Raw genomic sequence first — 20,453 nt, forward strand, 5'->3', positions numbered from 1 at the left:
CTACTGCCACTGTTTCGGATTTGGCAGGTGGAATTCAGCTTCGTTTCGCTCCTGTTGTTTCAAGTTCGAACGCGAATATACGAAGGCAGTAAAAAAGTGAGATACGTAGGTAGGTATGACTTGGAATATCGGGGATTGATTTTTCTCGAACGACGTCTTTAGGGTGATAAAGTCGATGGTAAAGTCGTTGCAGCGCGTAGCTGTTCCCGGAAGTCCTACTACCGACCGTGTCTCGCACCACACCTAGCGATTCGAATGATTTGAAGACGGGGGACGTCGATTTTGTAGGGTACGAAGAACAGTCGTGCGGTGGACACGTTCGATCGGTATACCTTAGGTCGAGGATATTTTAGGTGGTACCGAGGGGCACCGGTTGCCCTCCCGGTGCGAGGACGATTTAAGGCCTACTGGTTGGGCCCAGCTCGCTCACGGTGGTCTATATCAAGACAGAGGATCCACTCGATATCATTCCAGCTCCCTATATCGTTCTTATATCGCACGCTATCTTTTCCACCTTGCTCTCTCTCTCTCTCTCTCTCTCTCTCTCTTGTAATTGAATATTTTGCTTAATAACGCTCCACCACTCCCCTGTGACTCTCTTTCATCATTAAATAATTCAAAGGAAAAGGGACATGTCGATGTATACAAGTGAGTGTATATTTATTTCTCTTTATCTGCGTTTTTTCCTTCCCTCTCCACCTTCCCTTTTTTTGAACAAAATTTGCCAGAAGCTCGTTTCTTCTAGCGGGGTCGAGAGATTTCGCCGAATTCTCTCGGAATCGTGTTTCCCAGAGAATTCGCTGTTACAAGAATTAATCGCGCATTAGCATCGGACATCACTATCCCATAGCCAGTTGTCACGGGGAGAAATTTATAACGAGTTCCATTCGCCTACATAATGATAAATCAGTGGCCAATTAAATTGGCAAAATTTATAGACTTTCGCGATACGAAAGCAGCCTTGACGCCCAGTAATTTGATCGGCAGGATTTTCGACGTGGTATAGACGCGTTAACCTGTCCGCCAGGTACAAAATTATGGGACTTTACGAGCCGGTTCGATTTCTTCCAATGCGAAATTACACGCGATCCCGGGGGGATCGAATTGAAACTGGCCTTGAAATCAGATCGAACGGTTGTCGATAAGCACTGAGAATGCCGCGAGATATCGAAAGAAATCAAACGTTCTCTCGAAACTTATGAAATCATGATTTGGCACGTGTGTTTTAATTTTCCATCCGAAAGCAGATTCTCTCGCCATCGGACCGATTACGTTCAAGCGGCTAATTCAATCTTCGTACGTTTCTAATTCAACGTTCGTTTGCCAAAGATCTTAATTGAATGTAAGTCCTGCGTTAAGTTACTGACTCCTATGAAACAGGTGTCCCGTGATTTATCACCGCACGGTTTGACCAGATTTGAGAATGTGAAAGATAGAGCGCAAACGCGTTTAGCGATCACGCGATCATTAATTTTAATGACGCGGAGTCAACAGCCTTTTCTCTCTCTCTCTCTCTCTCTCTCTCTCTCTCTCTCTCTCTCTCTCTCTCTTCTCTCTTCTTCTTCCCGGGACGGAAAAGAAGCTCTGATTTATCGCGCTGGCCGAATGAAGACTTTATGTAAACTCTCCGGCAAGTGGCCGTCTGTTTTCACCTTTGAAGATGTGAAATATTGTCAGCGCGGAGTCGTCAACTTGCTTCCAATTAATCCTTATCGTTACTTCGCGCTTCGCCGGCCCGCGTGAAAACGAGAATCCTGAATCTTACGACGTAACGAATCGCGATGACGATGGGGAAAAAATCAAGCAGAAAAAGGCGACGCGTTTCTAAAAAAAAAAAAAAGAAGAAGAAGAAGAAACCAGCAATAGCAATAAAAAAGGAAGAAAAAGGAGGAAATGACGGAAAAAAGGTTGGTACCGCTCGTTAGGTACGTTGACGCTTAGGGGGTTGTACGCATTGGCTTTTCTCGACCGGATGTGTGTTTTTCTTCGGGAGTTCACCTCGAAAGAACAAAAAAAAAAAAAAAAACGAAAAGGAAAATGAAACAGTTACAGGTCTGTGAAAAACCTATGTTACGAAAATTTTCTCTCGTCATTAGCACGGGTTGATAAGTGTCGGTGAGGAGGTGTGGTGTAACCGCTCGATCCGGCGGGCATTAAAAGTCAAATGCAACAGATCCATTCACTGGCTATAATTACTCCGGGGGACGCTCAGTACGGCACGCATAAAAGCGGGCGTTATTAAAAATTTTAAATGTCTATTAATTACTCGCCGTTATATACCGACCACACGAAGAACTGTATAAAATGCATTTAATTATCGCACCCGGGCTGAATGGGGGAAATCAATGGGTTTCCCTGTGGTAAAGCGACGCGGAGGCGAGTGCTTTTTTTCAAAACCTCAATTTGTTGCTTCCACCGTTCACCCTCGAAGGCAACCGCCCCTTTCCTGTTACCCACCCTTCCGGCACCCTCCCTACCGAAGCCCGCTAGTAATGAGGGCGACACCTGAATCCGTGATTACATCGCGGCAATGAAAAGTAATTTGTCGATTCACGGCACGATGGACCGCGTTCGATACCGCTCCTGCAATTTTCCACTTTTCACGAGTGAAAAGCTTCTGGCCGCCGCCGCCGCCACCCCTACCGCCGCCGTCGCACCCCGCCGGTGGGGGCCGACGACGATACTTTTTTTGCTCATTAACGCGGGCCCACCGGTTCCCCGTATTTTTATATCGATGCCATTTTATTGAGTTCGCGGCGCTGAATGCCCGCTTTCGCTCGTGTTTGTAATTATTCGAAACATTAATTGGTTCACCGTTCTCAATGACCAACGTGCTTGCACCTCTGCGTACAAACGGGAAGTTTAGTAGCACCGTGATTTTTCTTTTTTTTTTTTTTTTTTTTTTTTTTATTTTTTCCCGTGTCTTTGGGAAAGGGGGGGCTTGTTAATCGCGAGATTTCGAGTATCCAGAGTATTCCGTTATTTCCCTGCCGTTTGCGAAAACTTGCACATCGGATGGAGTACATGCAACAAGTTACGGTATATAGGCGCTCAGAGGTGTCTTCTGAACGTGAAGATCAATATCAGACTGCACAGAATGATCGCGCAGAATTAGAAGAAGAATATCTGGTAATTGAATTCGAAAGTTTCGACTTCTCGCGAAGGTGAACGTGGAACAATCTGTCTGTCTTGCTCCCGTGAATTTCGCACTCACGAAGACGATTAATTGACCGCGATTAACGAACGTTCAATTTTTTTTTCTTTTTCTCTCTCGACTTAATCTGCACCAGATCAAATGTGCATAATCGGCTCGTCGATAGTAGCGACGTGTAACTTTTTATGCGCTCGATACGCACGCGTGTAACCAGAGACAGACGACCAATAACGTATATGCCTGTGGTGTGAGCCACATCCAAGGAGCAGAAACTCCAGAAGTGTCATCGAGAGTGAACTTGGGTCGCTCGACCTGGGGGTTCGGGGACGATACCGCTTACACATTGTTGACCCGCGGCTGATATATAGCCTCTTCCACTGGCAAGCGGTTCTCAGTTCTCCCTATCTGCTCCATCGATTTCACGATCTAGATTTCAATCTTGGAATTCGAATTCCGGCGACGATACGCCGATCGATTAGAAACAACTGAGAGGTCGCAGATGCCTTTGCCGAGGATATTCGTAAATTTCTTTACGGATATCTATGTATATGGAGAAATTATATGAAGATCTATATTGCCCTTTTTGTTTAGAATATTTGAATATTTTTTAATATTGTAAATGAACTTTCACTGGATTCAACTTACTTGGTGAGAAAATCAATCCTGAATATTCACCTTGTAATTGAAATTTCCAAACTTTTCGTAATTGTAATACGACGATAATTTAGATAATTTAGAAGTTTAATTTTCTTAAAATTAAATTTGAACGTAACACTCTACATCTTCACGCAAAACCTGCCTCTAGTTAAAGCAACGACCCAACACACGTGTTATGTACCGTACATTTTCCAAGAAGCGCAGTTAGATTTTATCGGTGAAACGAATTCCTCGGAAATCCCCTTGTACGCACACGCTCGTCGATCGAAACCTTATTTCGATTGCGAAACCGGGTGACTTTACGGAACCACGGATCGGAGATAGAGGGAAGAGTGCACACAACCGGCTGATCATTAAATTGAGAACCAATATTGGCAAGGTTCTGCGGTGCAGCTGCCACGAACATAAACATACGAGACTCGTACAGTCCGCTGGAAAGGCCACCGATGTAGAGATATACATATACAATATACACATATGTATATATATACATATACATATACATATATATATATATATATGTATATATATACATATACACCATGAGTACGGCGTAAGAGCAGGACGTGGCCAGGCGCGATGCAAAGCACTAATTTGTAACCAAGTTGTCGCCCTGGTTTGACACTGCAGTAAATACGAGGGTGATAGCGTTGTATATCACTGGGCCACCACCATCATCGCCGCCGCTACTCTTGTATCGTCGCACCAGGTACCAAGTGGCTAGAAAATCGTGTGAACCCACCGTGTGTTCCCTACCCTCCTCCGATGTCCTTTCGATACCTGATTCCAGCACTCGATTCTACGGATCGATATCGATATCAGTATCGATGGATGGAACAATGTTTCATTGATTGAAAGATTTATGGAATTCATTAAATGGAACTGACTTCGTACTTTTCAAAATGTTACATTTCCTTCGTCCGTACGATTCGAATCAAGAAATTTACGCCGATTAGTTATTATTTGATTTCGTGGCAAGCGAAAAGTCTGTCTAGGCTGCAACACTCATTACGAACCACTGATTCAAAACCACTGCCGCGTCGTAGTCTAGTAGTTGCGTGACAAGTACGCGCACACAAATACACACGAAGGCATGGAAATATTCTTGCACTTGTAAAACACCGGGTACGTTATTAATGTACATTATCAGTGTACTTGTGCAACGGTACGATGTTGCACCTCGTTCAGCTGCGTCGACAGATTCTTCTTCACGCTTGTACCCTTCGAAGCGAAGATCGATAACGCGTCCGAGTCTCTGTCCCTTCGTTTCAGTATTGCGCTTATTCGATCCGTGAAAGCTATCGGAATGCCATAACATCGTGAAGAGAGAATTCTTGACAATTAACTATACGCCCCAGGCTCGTGTATCACCGGAGACGTAACGGAGATACCGAGTCTCTCTCCGAACGACGAGACGATTTAACGTCCATCGCGATCGTTAATCGCAGGAAGCAGCCAATCGTCGATTGGTAAATATACTCCATCCTCTTTCTCTCGTATGATCTCCAGCGAGAAATTTAATGCCCAACGGTGTCAATTAAAATCTCAATCTTACGACTCGACAGAGAATCGTAATCCCGTCGGGATGTTATTTTCGAGTATATTCTATGAACCCCTCGATTTCTGTCCTTCTCGATCATTCGTTCGTTCATATCCGCGAATAATCGTATTCGACCGTATCGACTCGGACGAAACACGTTTCTACTGAAATCGATAAATAGCGGCTCGTTTTTAGCAAGGAAAATATCCCGTCTCGCGCGTCACGGTTAATCCATCTGGAAGAGACGTCGATGAAAATCACGCGATTGAACTTTTGACCGCAAACTGAAAGGGGATACTGAAACTTCATTGGTCTCTGATTTATCGCACGGAAACACCTGACCGATTCTTCGTAACTGTTTGAATTTTCTGTCGTCCGCCCGTCCGTGTCGTTCTTTTATTAGACTGTAAATTTCATCCATATCCTTCTGGCCCCGACAACAGTTGTATCACAAATATAATCGAATCTCGGAATGCCGCTATCACGCTGCGTTCTATTTTTCAAAGTCGATATTATCATCGGTTCCGGGGGCCGAGGGAGATTTATTCACAGCGTCGTGACAGCGGCAGGTACCGAGCGTTATAACGCTCAACACGGAACGAAATAGCTTTTCGATATTTATTCTCCCGTTCGCGTCGATTTCGTGGCCCACGAGACGACGGCGAGGCGATGGTATCGTCTCGTTCGAAACACGGATCGATCAAGTATTCATCGATCGCCACCGAGTGCGACTAGCTTTCTTGGAAATTCGAGAGATTTTGTATTCACGATCGTATCAGGGGGCCAACCTCTGTCAATTAAGCGATGTAAATGACAGCTCTCTTGAAATATTGTAAATATCGCGGGATTAATGCCGCTATGAGCCGAGGCTCGAAACGATCGTTCCTGTTTCGTTGACACGAAAACTCAATGACTTGAATTGCCTGATAAATAAGAGTGACGTTTATGTACCGTTAATCGTTTTGTCCCGTTTCGTCCGTCTTTCGTACATCGAATATCGAAGTTCGATCCTTTAATCCGTGCCATCTTTCGCGAGGGAAATTAACGTTTGAAACACACAGACTCATTGGAAATATTTTCAACCCCAGACAGGTACGAGTCGAATTCAGAAATCCGTTTTCCAAACGAATAATGACAGGAATACTCTTTGGGGGATCAATCAAGTGTCGTAAACTAATCGCAGGTAAGAGGTCGGATCGCGAGGTGATCGATACCGGAGAATCGCAAGTCGATTCGTCATACGCGTTGCGATAATCAATAATTCACTCACGTTGGTATTTAACCGGAGCCGAGTATCAATTTCACCTTCGAAACGGCGCCCATTGAGTAACTTGTACTAGTTAGGCGGCCCCAACATCGCCGATGTTAGTCGATCGTAGGTTATTGCTCGCGGCGCGTAATTTTATTATTCGTTGCGAAAAAGTTTGACGATGCTCGAGTACTCCGACTGATCAATTGATGCGTTGACATTTGTACAACGAGGTAACGTTAGCTGTACATTTATTACAGAATACATTTATTACCGTCCAATATAGAACTGAGATAATCGTAATACCTAATGCCAAAAAAAGTATAGAAATTTATTGCCAGTTCGTAAAATACATTCGCAAGAAATTCATCTCGGTTGGCGTGTACTGGAAGGCAACGGAAGCAAGAGTCAGGGAGGAGAAAATCTGGGAAACAAATAACGCGGCGCGTTTTCTGCCCGGTTGCTTAAAAATGTATCTCACAATAGAGAGCATTCCGTCAAACGTCGTAGACAGGCAACGAGCAGTCCGTCGTTCCGCGAGCGAGGAGGGACGTGACGTGGCCGGGGCGAGTTCGACGAGGGCTGGAAATTCGTTATTAAAATTAATTATTCAGATCGGGAAAATGGCGATATAAGGCGCGCCGACTGGTGGCGGCCGTTTCGACGAAATGAATCGTAAATTGGAGCCGTGCACGACCAACCCCCCTGAGAGCGAGCGCATCCCTCCGGTACTCCTTCCACGGAGGCTGCCACCGCGAGAACCCAGCCAGCTTCTAACCCTTTGTTCTTACCTATTAACCACCCCTGATTTATACACGATTGTTCGCCGGCCAACTTTTTTCATTTTATCCCTTTCTCTTCGGCCTCGCGTACGCGCTCTCACTCTCACTCTCTTACTCTTTCCCTTTCTCTCTTTCTCCTCGTTTCGACTCTTATTTCTCAGTGGTTTTCAACCGTGGTGCCAGTTGCCGCGTGTTCCGCGCGAGTGGATCCTGATTAACTCGTACAATCCCGGTCCACCCGCGCGGCCTGCCGTGAATCTCTGATTTGCATGAGCAAGGAATTCCTTCGGTTTAAACCCCCCGAAGCCCTCTGCGCGCTCTCCTTTCTCCTCTGCCTATCCGTCGTCCCTCTGCTCCTCATTTCTCTCTGTCGCTCTCTGTCGGCTCGTCTCTTTCTATCCTCTCTCTCTCTCTCTCTCTCTCTCTCTCTCTCTCTCTCTCTCTCTCTCTCTCTCTTTCTCTGTCTGTTTTACTCCTTGGCTGAGCCACCGGCGATTCGAGGCGAGCCCTATCGGGAGCGCATTTTAATGCGAGTCTAATTTTCGATTTAATTTCGGTAAAAATGATCCGGCCTCTTGGCCGATCCCGCGGCGCGGCTCGAGGGGGCGCGAGACGAACGGCAGACTGATTCCACACAGCATCCCTCTCCGCGCAACCCCACCGAGTATCCTCCTCCTGTTCTCTTCTCCGTTTCGTCGCTGACGAAAGTTCTCCCCGTAAAAACCCATTTGCATAACGTTTCCGTCGCCTTCCCAGGATGGAAACGAGCGGACACCCTGCGGCAATGCGCGCCTCCGCCCCCTCGCGCTCTGCCCCTCCGCGACCGTGCACGTTGCCAGTCCACCGAGGATCCTCTGGCTCGACCAGCGGATACCATCGCCGGAAATTTTCGCGAACAGCCGCCAACCAGAGGAGATCCTTTCGATTACCACCATTTTCCCCGCCGTATTTTTATCCTTCGTCGTCAGAGTGTCAAATTTTCATTGGCGCTGGTGTTTTTTAACTAGCGATCTGCGATCCTCTGCACGTTTATGGAAGATCCAAAGGCTGCAAAGGTCGGACAATCCTATATCCGAAATATTGGATAATTTGTGAGAAAACGTCGAAAAGCCGCTGTGAAAACAAAGGTGGAAAAGAGTTGGAAAATGGGCGCTGGAGAACGAATAAAATTTTATATCTTATATAAGGTAAATGGTCCCTCTCTTTCTCTCTCTCTCTCTCGGAGAGCGCAACACAATTTGTAGCCAATATTATTTTATCGGCGTATATTTTTTAATTACTCCGCTTCAACGCCCCTGTCCCCTTCATCTTTGGTCCATCGGACTGCTTTCTTATTAAGCGGTGGCGTTCTCCCTTCCGAACACCCCTGAGAATCGGAGTTCAACCCTCTCGGCGAAACGGTATTTTACCGTGAGAACGAAGACGTCCGTATACTTCGTATTTACAAGAAGACTTTCCTTCTCTCCCCCCCCCCCCCACGCCTCCTGTTTCCTTTAAGTAATTTGTTCGCCTCAATGCTGAAAATGAAATTTACTGCCGCGAATACTTTTTCCCCTTCGTTGACGTGAATTTTTCAGCCAACCACCGAGAGTACACCTCTGACGATACTTTTGGAACAAAGTTGTGCCTGGCGTTTGAAAAGTTTCCGAATTTATCTTACGGCGAGTACATTGGAAACTAATATCGACACATTTATCGTCGTTCCTCCATGCAAAGTTCTCGTTAAAGCACCTTCACGTCAATAACAAAAAAATGCCTCTACAATCTACAACTTCTACTCCAAAATTTTACTCGGTTATCTAAGAATTGAAACAGAGAGTACAGCAGATTTTTCGTATCGACTGTACTCGCGACTTTCTCGCAAGATGCAAAGGGACACCGAAGAAACTGCGTAAGGGGACCCCCGGCGCCAACAGATGTCGGACATCAGCAAGAAAAGGGTTGCGAGGCCAATAAAGGGTTGGGAAATATATGCGCTAATAATCGAAGAAAAAAGTGTCCAATGAAAGAAATTTACGACCGACGCTAATTAAGAAAGAGGGAATAGGCCAGAGAATTTCGCCCGCCATTGGATCATCGCGCCCGGAAGGATTAATTAATTCAAAATATATCAATTAAGAATAAGGTTTACTCTTCTAACGTCACCGAGTTCCGCGTCCCCCTCCGAGTCTCTCGCTTCGCCCCGCTTCCTGGCTCCGCCGGCTTCTTTTTATTGCAAATTGGACGTGAAAAATGACGCCTTGATTAATCTCGCGGATAATTTAAAAACGAAGGGGTTGCCGGGCTCGCACCCCCGATTCCGGCGAGCCGGATAAAAATTCAAGACGCGAAATTGCCAATCAACGAAGGGTGAGAGAACGGCGCAGACCGGGGAAAGGGTGGAAGAGAGAACCGATTCGCAGGACGGTCGGCAAGTAATAACGTTAAAAAATTATCCCTCGTCTGAATTTCATCGGTTCGCTTCGACGCGCTCGCTTGGCGGCCACCGCCGCCTCTGCGTCGAGTCAGTCCCGTTACTTCGCCCTTTCTCGTCTTCTTCCCGCTTTTTAATTCGTGGCGCGAGTCAAGCAAGGGCTGGGAATAAAGGGAATAATGGCTCGCGTGCTGCTAAATATCCAACACCGTCCATGGAAATGTTGTTCCCGGTTGTAAAAGCGAAATAACTTCGTTGGCAATATAAGCTTCGAATAGCTGACAATATGCCGGCTGTTTGAAAAACACGTGGCAACGATATCTCACCAGGCTCTGACCAGTTCTGGCTAATCAGAAATGTTACGAGCTGCATCGGAGGGAGCAAGTGAAATAACTGTTATTAAATTACATCGAAGTAGCCTTCAGATACGATATATTGGGAAACGTGAACGAAGTGTTATCGGTTTGAAGATATCGGCCTGGACTATAGTTTCTCCGCAAAGATATCGCGTAATGCTACGTAGCTTTTAAAGGAGGATGAAACCATTATCGCTAAAAGACAGTCTCAACGCGTACGTAAATTGAAGACTTTTCTCAGAAGCAGAGGAATAAGTTGACTATCTCAGAAAACGAAATCGATAAAAGACGCTGAATTCTTAATATCTTTCACACCCCCAATCTAGGCTTCTATCGAACGTCGAATGACTTTGACCGGTCGATCGTTTCTCAACGCTGGCATCTAATTACACCCGTCTAGCTGATAATGCTTCAATCTCGACCTCGGCGAGCACGGGAAGGAGAGAACGATTGTCCAGGGAATACGTGAAGAGCAAGAACTTAATTTGTCTCCTGGAACGCGAGCGACTATCGAGGCCGGATCAGAGCAGATGGGATTGGAGAGTTCGAGTTCCTCGGGCTTTCTCTCTCTCTCTCTCTCTCTCTCTCCTTCTCTCTCTCTCTCTCTTCACCACATGAAGAAAATCGAACGATTTCGACGTTTATTTTGTCGGGCGTGCAACACCTCAGCCATATGGTGACAAGGCAGCGTCAATGTTCCACCCCAGTGGGATTTCGTGGTAGTGGCCACGTTCGTATAGATACGAAGAGGGAGTCGATAAGTTAGTAAACTAATTAGCAAGGCTGCCGACAAAGCTGACGTCCTCTCCTCTCCACTCCAGGCCAGGAGGCTGGTTGGCCACGTTCGTCGCCAAGCTTTTTACCTCGATCTACCTCCGATTCCTCTTCTCTACCTCCCGGCTATTTGTCCCCTCTTCCTTCTATTTGATTTCGTCCTCCTCCGTCCCCTCCACCGCCTCGCCACCCTCCTCCCACCCCTCACGCATGTCCGCCGTACCTCTTTTTTCACTATTTATTTCTTTCTGTCCTTACTGCCACGAAAGGAACGGTTTCCCACGGGAGACCACGCGAGGCTCTCTGTCTTTTTGTCCCGTGCACCGGGCCCGGTCGCCCGGCTCGCAACGAATGGACCCGTTGATTCTAATTGTGTGTGTGAGAGAGAGAGAGAGAGAGAGAGCTTACCTCTACGCGCGATAATCGTCTTAGAGGGTCGTCGGAATTCGAATCTCGAGCGCGAGTATCGATTGCCATTCGAGGACGACGAATAGTTCTACGGCCCCGATGAATATGACCGTGAGGTAAAGGATTCCATCGAAGAATCCCGATGTTGGACACTCGCTGGAATTGGAATTAACGGCGGACGGTGTGTACGTGGAGCGACGATATTATTGAAGCTGGTGATACGAAGCTGCATGTACGCGAGGAGCTTTGAAACGAAAAGCAAAACGAGAAGCGTGCACGCGCATCGAGCGGATGGCTCCTGCCTGATATTACGGTAATGAATTCGGAATGTCCTTTTTCAATCCGCTTCTCTTCTATTTTCTTTCTTTCTTTCTTTCTTTCTTGTTTCACATCAAATTTAAGCTGCTTTCGTTCGAACGCAAAGCGGCGAGGCATTCAATCAGATAGAAAACACTTGTTTCCGCTTGACACGTTTTGTCCAAGTGTCAGACACGTGTCTCTACAATCTATCTTTAAGTTCCTGTTTATTCGCGTTGCCGTGAACGAAAATTTAAAGTACCGATCAAAATACGTAAAGAAAAATATATGTATGTGTATAGCGTTTTTCAGTCAATTCGCCGATTTCTCTCGAAAGAGAAGAACAGCGCTCGAGATGAAATTTTCAAATGAGCAATTTGCCTCGGAGGAAGCTGCTAAATAATTGAAAAATCGCGTCGTTCGTTGCGACAAACAGGGAGGGTGAGGAGGGGCTAAATAGCTTTGGCAGTCGCGAGAAGTCGAGACAAAGGTAGCAATTTTCTTGGGATGTATGTAGCCCGTTAACGATTGAAGGGTGGAAACACCTTGGCGCAGGAAGGGGTCGCATTCAGCCTTTCACTCGAAACGAAGGAAGCAACCGGCAGTCATAGTCGACTTTCCAAATAACCGAAACGAGGACTTTGGCAGAGTAGCAGCTACCGTCTCGTAGAATCGCTGCGCTAATTGTCTTCGGTACTCTGCCTGCCTTTGACATATTAGCGTGTAGACGAGCTGGCTGTCATACCGTTCAACGGCTCGATAGATAAACCGGAAACGGCAGCTACTCGTGATACATGGTCGGGAGACGCATCAGGAAACACTGATGCGTTGCTGCCTGAAGCAGCTACCTATTTCGCGATGTTTCTGAGCCTTTAGGCAAAGTTTCATTTGCTGATGTTCTGAATTTTCAGTGGTTCTCACCACGGTGCTTGCCACCGTGCTTGTTTTCAAGAAATTTCGTCTTGCCTTGAAAACGAGAAGGAAAAGAGAAGCAACAAATGTTTCTTCCGTCGCGTTACTTCTCGCGCCATTTCTGTCTCTATATCTGATTCATTGATCGCTCAGCGAAAATAAAAAAACAAGAAGAGCTTCGCGACCGTATGCTTCGCGACTGAGACTGAGAGAAACAGACGATGAGGAATTCGCGATAATTGGAATTGAAAAAAAGCAAGGATTCGAATGGGACGAGAGAGAACTCGGGTGGCTCTACTCGGTGGATCAGCAGGTAATCTGGAAGTCGAATGGTCTCGGTTCAGAGAGGCAACAGGCTCGGTGAGAACCACTTTCGATTCGGTAACGAACGAGAAGCAGCCGTCGGTGCGGTGACAATGGTAATTATTGTTGATGCTGAAATTTCAATTTTGCAATTGATGCATCGCCCGGAAAGCGGGCGCCGTTGTGTCTGTGCGCTCTCGTAGGATAGCAAGGGCAGGAGGAGGCTACAGGCGGATCGTGTGCACGCGTATAGATACGCGCAACCACAGAAGGGTGAGCGGCAAACTGCGGAGACGCGAGCCAACCAGAAACCATCATAAAGGTTCGGTTCTCCCTTTGATACCGGTACGGTAACGTATTTAGTTAGACATATCATTCGGTTTCCACCTATTGTACGCTCGGCAAACAAACTTCCTATTTGTTTGAACGTTGGAAGTTACCCACCCCTTCACCACCCTTCCAAACCTCTGCAGACCTCCGCCCGGTTAAGGGTGGAAAGAGTCGTGTGTGCTGTCTATCGGCCAAGTACTTCCGTTGTCGTCGCAATTATTTCGAAACGCTGTCGACCGTCCCGGCAAAGAGTCGTATTAAAATATCTTCTCTCCAAATTCGAGCCCCTTTGTCGCGAGCTCCTCTCGAAAGATCCTTCGCTTTTTCACCGGAACGTTCGCCCGCGTTTCCTCCATGGATCAGCTTTAATATTGTCCGTCTCGTCACAGAGTTATTATTATTACCGTTGTCGCGACGACTGTCGATTCGTTCGAGTACGCTGATTCGTATAATATATTCTCGTGAAAATCGCGAATTCGTCAAAAGACTGCAGAAATTGTCTTTGATTTTGAAACCAATTGCAAGCGATTTAATTTTTCGAACGTTTGATACGGTTTGCTAGTTCTGAATGAGCTAAGCCGCACGACGATTCAGCGTGTTCAATTATTGCGTAAACAATTAAGAAGAAGGCTGGTTGGTGGTTTGTTGTGATCTAAGTGACGTTTGCCCAGGGGATTCCCAAGACGGTTTTATCCGCGGGCTCTCGATAGCAAAGACGACCCGCCTAACGACCGGCACCGGCATACCGACTCCTTCGGAATCGCGGACGACGTGCCTCGATAGATTCATCGAATACTATCGAAGGAATTTCACAAACAATCCCGACCAATCGACACACGGTCTTGGGAACTGCCCGGCCGACGGCCTCTCAAACGACGGTATCGCTCACCTGTACACGCTGACATCGAGCAATTCGACGAATTTCTTTTCCCGAGTACCGTCTCGGTTCGCCTGAATCCTCCTCCCCTTTACGCGACCAGTTGCACCATTATATTGCACCCGACGAAGAAAGTAATTGTCTTCTAATCAGAGGAATTTCTCTCGCCCATATCGCTCGAAAAAGCGACATATAATCACACGCATTAAGTTCATTTAAGGAAAAGAAAATTCCATCATTTGATTTTTTTTGTTCTTTTTTCTTTTTTTTTTTTTTTTGTTTTCGGATTGTAAAGGCTGACAGACGTGGCGAAGAAATTTTAAAAATTGACGAGTTCGAAAGTAGAAAAAAATCGATTCCTAAATGAAAGATGATGCGATCAATATTGATACGTGTGAAAGGAGATTTGGCAACTCTCCTCTATCTTTAAATATCCTGGCACCGAATCAATAATCGCAGAGCAGATCGCGAGTGAAATCGAGAAATTTCGACGGGAATTAATTAAAAAACTTAAATCAGCGCGGAAGTTCGGCCAGCAATATTTCAACGAAAGAAATTTCACTTCGTTGCCAATTGCACAATGAAACGAGAGCAAAGTTCGGGCCCCGAAGTTTTCGGAAGTTTCCGTGCTTCTGTCGTTGACGTTTCTAGAACAAAAATTATTCCGCGCGATATTCATCCGACCGACCGAATCGGAAAGGTTTAAATAGAAGACCCGATCGAATTGGTGGAATCGGAGCTGCCCTTGCCAATGTGAGAAACCTGGCGGCCGGCCTTAAATCAAGAAGGCCTAATTCCAGCAAGAAATGGTCGCGGGGCGTTGTTCCCAGGATCAGCTGGCCGGCTGACGGCATTTCTCGAACATGCCCGTCGTACCTCATCGACCGGTTTCCGACCAGTCACAATGATGAACTTTCCTGGTGTTCTGCACACATATACACACAGGTACCTGTCTCTGTGGTTATTTTTCATTAGCGAAATTATTTCATTTAAACTGCAGATTCACGAAATTCTCAATTACGAATTTAAAAAATTGATAGACCCGTCTATCGAAACAACATAGATCGACGATAGAATTTCAAGTTTAGAAACGAAGATCAAGTTTGTTAATGGATCGTTGACGAAATATTTTGTTGCACTGGAAGATTTTTGACCTCAGTAGAGGGAACCCAGCAACCGGGAGAATCTCTCTGCTTATCCAGAAAATGTCGTCGGTTCAGTGTTACCTTTCTCGAGCAGTGGTCACCTGAACAGCGGGGATCACCTGCCTTATACCAGTGGATATAGCAAGAACACGTAGAATGCAGGCAACTCTTGGCCGACCTTGGCTAGGTCGAGCGTGCGGCCTCGAGTATGCGACACTGATTGAGCCGCATCTGCGGTATAGGCTTTCTCGGTTTTTCTTCAAAGCCATTAAGCCGTGATAAAGAACAAGCGATTACGTACTATCGGTAGCCTCATCGATTTTTCGATTCGAGCCTATCTCTCAAGAGATTCGAGTCTGCGCCATAGAACGACGTGTATGTATTTATTTTCTTGTGTAAAGAATTTTCAAGTTTTTTCAATATTCCTGAGTTACTTAATCGCGCAATACCAAAGAAACAATTGACCGAAATTCGAATATCCAAAAGGAGAGATGAAAAGTACACGATGGTTGAGAGCCATAATTGAACGATTTAATTAAATACTGTCTAGCGGCACGGTCTCAACCGTGGGACGTTTTCAATAAAGGGAACAATTTCACGGGCACGAAAATCAAACGCGGTTATATTCACCGGACCGAATCGTTCGCAGAATCCGTTTTCCTGGCGGATTAATCTGGTCTTCGGGCACGATCCATTTGAGAGTATCCCCGTCGCGTAAGTAGGACGCGGCTTAAACCCTTCTTTCCGTTCTCTCCGTCCGGCCCATTGTCGCAGAGCTAAGCACAGATTTATTATCGCGTTGAGACACACCCTCTCCCTTTTCTCTTCGTCTACACCCCCGTTCGTCCTCCGTCGACCACCCCGTCCTCCTGCCCCCTCGCCCTCCCACATCCCCGTTCTTCGGTCCTTCGTCGTAACCGGTCTTAGTCTCGTAAGAGAAATACATTCATCGAGTATTCTATTAAGAATCTGCACTCCGCGGATAAACGAGCGAAATAAGGTTCTTCCCTGGCAAACCCCTCGTTCTTGTTCCATTAGTCGAACGATTCCGACCCCCTCGAGTTCTAGCTTTCTCCCTGGGCGACGTCTTACCACTTCGGATCACCTGGTCTTTGCGCAGATTACGCGGGATTCAATACCCGAGGCTAGTCATATTTTAACTAGAAAATTCTTCTCCCTTCGTACAGAAATGTACGTGCGCCACACTGCGTACGCGTTCAACTTTGTTGGTCGATCGATTAGTTGAGATGCGTATCAGAGCGAAATTAGGAAAGAAACAGAGTACGAATTTTTTCTATATATATATATATATATATGTAATTCCACAGAAAGAATTGCCGCGAATCTGAGATATCGCGGACAAACACGGTCCGTTTACGAACCGATTAATAAATTACCCCATCGCCGTGTGCACTTGCCTGCTGAAAGATATCGGAATAAGCAGTTCGAAGAGCGGTCGTTGCATTCTAAGGATAATGACGCGACGTGTAGCACGCGCACGGTCAGACAGACAGGAGCCATACAGTGAGGAAAGCCAGCTCCCCTTCCTCGTTTAAACGCGCGCGCAAGATGCAGCTGTCCGCCCGTGAGGCTCGAAAAAACAATAATTAGCTTATTTCAATAATTGACAAGCTGGTGTTAGCTAGTCGTAACGCATCTGGCGCTCCGCAGGCTCTCGTCGAGTAGCTTGGCCACGAGAATCGAGGTATAACCGTGTTCGTTATGCTCTTTACGCGACCATAAAACCGACGCGTTCGTTTCTAGCCCGAACTTCACCTCGAAACGGACGTTCGACGCTCGTGCTGCTTGCACGTGTTCAACGAGAATTCACGCGATTCCAGGGACGTCCTTGCTCGTGAGCTCGTGCACAATTATCGCCGTTTACGCGAGTTCGAAATGCGCAAGGCTGTAAACGCCGACGGACGAAGGATCGAAGAAACGCGCGCGACTAACGTTTCGTCATTATGGAGAGAGAGAGAGAGAGAGTGTCTGGAAGTTCAATTTTTCTGACTTGGCGCACCTCTATGCCTCCAACCGCCCAGCTATGAGAGCTCCGCAGCTCCAGGTGTAATGCAACGCGTAAATTGCCACGCGGGCCCGCAGAGATGCCTGAAATTGAATATTATCCGCTTCGAATGAGCGCACGCGAGCCGTACGAGCGTCGCTGGAACGTTGAACAGAGAGACGCGTCGCAGTGACATCGAGAGCTGGTCCTATGCATGGGAATAAGGAAGCGTGCGAACAGCGCCGGCATTTTCAACGGGGAAAACCTTCTGTCCCGGCCGTTAGGAGGGTGTTAAAAGAAGAATTCGCAATAAAAGTGACGCGACGCGGTAACGTTGTAGTCGAAGAACATTTAGGACGAGGGAAGAGAGGATGTGAAATTTCGCTCGTCCGGGAAAGTGCTCGTCCTCTGACGAGCGACGCGTCGGGAATTTGATAATCCTCGGATGGGAAGAGAGTTTCTTATACGTTTTCACAGAGCATCGGCGGATTGACGTCGCGTTAAAATTTTTCCTCGTTTATTCGTTATATTTCGCTGGTGCGGCAGCTGTTCGTGTGTGCTTCCTAAAATTCATTAGTAAATCGTTGCTCGTTCGAGCAACATTCAATAATTCTGCTGTTAAAACGCGATATCTGCTTCGACCGATCGATGGCCTCGCACAAACGAGGGTGAGACGGGGAGGAGGGTTGCGGTGCGTTTCTCCAACGCGAGGAATCGCTCGGAAACGCGAGATATATTGACCGGACTGTTGTATCACGGAATCCGTGCATTAATAACCCAGCCGGTCTTTAACCCGTAAACTTTGAAACTCGGACGGGGTGCGATTAAGAGGCTTCTAGAGCCGTTTCGTGCTGCCCACCCACGCCTCTGACCGAGCAAACTGGTCCGCGGAACCACGACCGAGAGGGTGGGCAGTTATAGATACCTTGGATCGAAGAGTTCGCGTGAGACGTCGGCAGAACGATCGTTTTGACGATTGCGATTTCACCGATGCCGCACGCGGACCGTGCGAGCCATCCAGTCAACGAGACAATTAGAGTGCTTTATAATATCGGTCCTGATACCCGAGACTCTAATTGCGCCCGTTAATTGCGCGATTGCGATTCTGATTTGAAGTGGGAGGCATGAATTTAAGACCGTCCGCGGTCGATCATGGGAACGTGTTGCAAAGCCGATATGTCGTGCGCGTGTCGGTGCAACCGTGTTTGTATTGTACGTACATACGTGTATAGATATAGAGATTGAGTTGTTCGCATGGGTTAAGGGAGTGTTGGCGAGAGATACGGATGATTAAATAAAACTTGATATTGCGGTGCATCGCGTTTAATGATCGTTGATGAAGAGTTGAAACGGAACACGGTCGGACATACACTCGGGTTTTAATGATTTTCCAAGTGTTGTTGTTGCACGACGCGTTAATTTCCACGGGTAAGGAAAGAAATTGAGTCATTCGATGTCTCGCGTGGAAGCCCGTCAGGTAATAGCCCGGATAATTTAGAAATTATGAACAGAGCTCGTTTTCGTCGGACCAGATGTTTCAAAGTAATTTTAAATTAAGTTCGATCATTATTCTCGAAAATCATAATTTTTAGTAGGGAACACGAACCTTTTTCCTTCCCTCGCGGCGTGGTCTGCAGTTACTCGTACGACTTTCACGTAGACACGAGGATTAACTTTGTATAAGGGAGGCCGATATTGAATGCATTCTGACACGCCACCGTCTCACATTATATTCTTTGCCTGATAATTACAACGATAATGAGGCTTTACGATAGAAACCTGGCCAGCGGCGTGTTCCGAACACACACGGTGGTGTTCGGTACTTTTCATTCTTCAATCTCTTTCTCTTTCTCTTTCTCTCTCTCTCTCTCTCTCTCTCGCTTACTCAGTCTCTCTCGTCCTGACTCGGCCCCGATGCTTTTGTCGGAATTCGCGGGAATTTTGCTTGTTGGTAACTTTTTCATTCAGCACGCAAATCTCGCGCCGTCTGCCGCACCGGAATATTATTACTCCATTGTGTTTCACGGCGCACATTGTATTTAATCACAACGCACGTTTCGGCGGGGGAGGGAAGGGGGGGGGAGAAACTTTCGGAAAACGATGCGTTATTATTATTACGATCCCGTAACAACGGGTCATCGTCGAATTTCTGAACGATTTTCAGAGATATCGCGGTTATAATCAGACCGTGAAACAGAGGGCTCGAAACCTTAACCAATAGATCTTCTATCCTTCTCGAAAAAAAGTTAGCACTTTACCGACCGGTAATTGGCTGCTATTTACCGCTACCGGTCGGTAAAGTGTTAAGAACGTACGAAGTGATTTTCAAAGAACTCCTCAATTTTTATGTTGTTGGCAATTGTATAAAATATAGCGAAAGTAACAGAGTTGTAAAATACAAAAAAATTTGTTCGATCAATCTTAATATTGCAACGTAAGTAGTAGTATGCAGGTGAATGCCGCGTCCTGCCATTATCGACATATTTGATTATCGAAAATTGATCGTATCGAACGTCGAATGAGAAAGGAATACGTCGTTATGATGTATGCGAAAGGAACATGGCGGATACGTTTACACTCGACAATTAATTTTAAAGTAAAACTAGGCTATCTATTTCTAGGATTATCAAACAAGAGTAGAAATTGCTGATATTTAACGCATACTTAATGTACTCACAAACTGTTGCAACACGATCGTACTGCACACGATGGAGACACTTGTGTATGTTCAAATATCCAACCTCCAAACGCCGTCTAAGAATTCGTTGATTTATTGGCCGAAAGAAGCACGAACATTCCAAAGTTTATTATTTAAATGAGAAAGTTAAGCACTGATTAGCGAAAAACAACGAATATTGCGAATATTTAAAAGAAACAAAGAACGAAACGAACATTTTGCACAGTTTAGTAATCACTAACACTTCGCGTCGAGATCGCGTACTACGTATGAACATTTCGATTCTCGAACGCGCGATGTACCGTCGATATCGATCGTGGCGTCGCCTTGCGTCAATTCGTCAATCGTCCGGGAGGGGGGGGAGGGGAGGCGGATTAGTCGCGCTGCGAAATTGTCAACAACACGCTCGCCCAAGGAAAAACAAAAAAAGACGAACGTAGTTTATCGAACCGGTAAAAGGCAGATATATGCAGTTCGACGACAACAAGCGCGGTGTGAGGAACAGTGTTGAACTTCTTGAAATTGGAATGCAAACAAACCTATTATCGCAAAGTCAAAGGGGAAGACAACCGTT

The 20,453-nt window shown here is 46.3% G+C and overlaps 1 long non-coding RNA gene across 1 annotated transcript in view; it reads right to left on the minus strand.

The window, feature by feature from the left end:
- The window catches only part of LOC122530382, a 67,024-nt gene extending 46,901 nt beyond the window's left edge, over nt 1-20,123 (minus strand). The window contains exon 1 of the long non-coding RNA XR_006306981.1: nt 19,880-20,123. This is a non-coding gene — a long non-coding RNA (uncharacterized LOC122530382). The remainder of the gene's footprint in view (nt 1-19,879) is intronic.
- Between the last annotated feature and the right edge of the window lie 330 nt (nt 20,124-20,453).

This window comes from Frieseomelitta varia, unplaced genomic scaffold (assembly GCF_011392965.1).
Source record: "Frieseomelitta varia isolate USP_RPSP 00005682 unplaced genomic scaffold, Fvar_1.2 scaffold_340, whole genome shotgun sequence".
Taxonomy (NCBI): domain Eukaryota; kingdom Metazoa; phylum Arthropoda; class Insecta; order Hymenoptera; family Apidae; genus Frieseomelitta; species Frieseomelitta varia.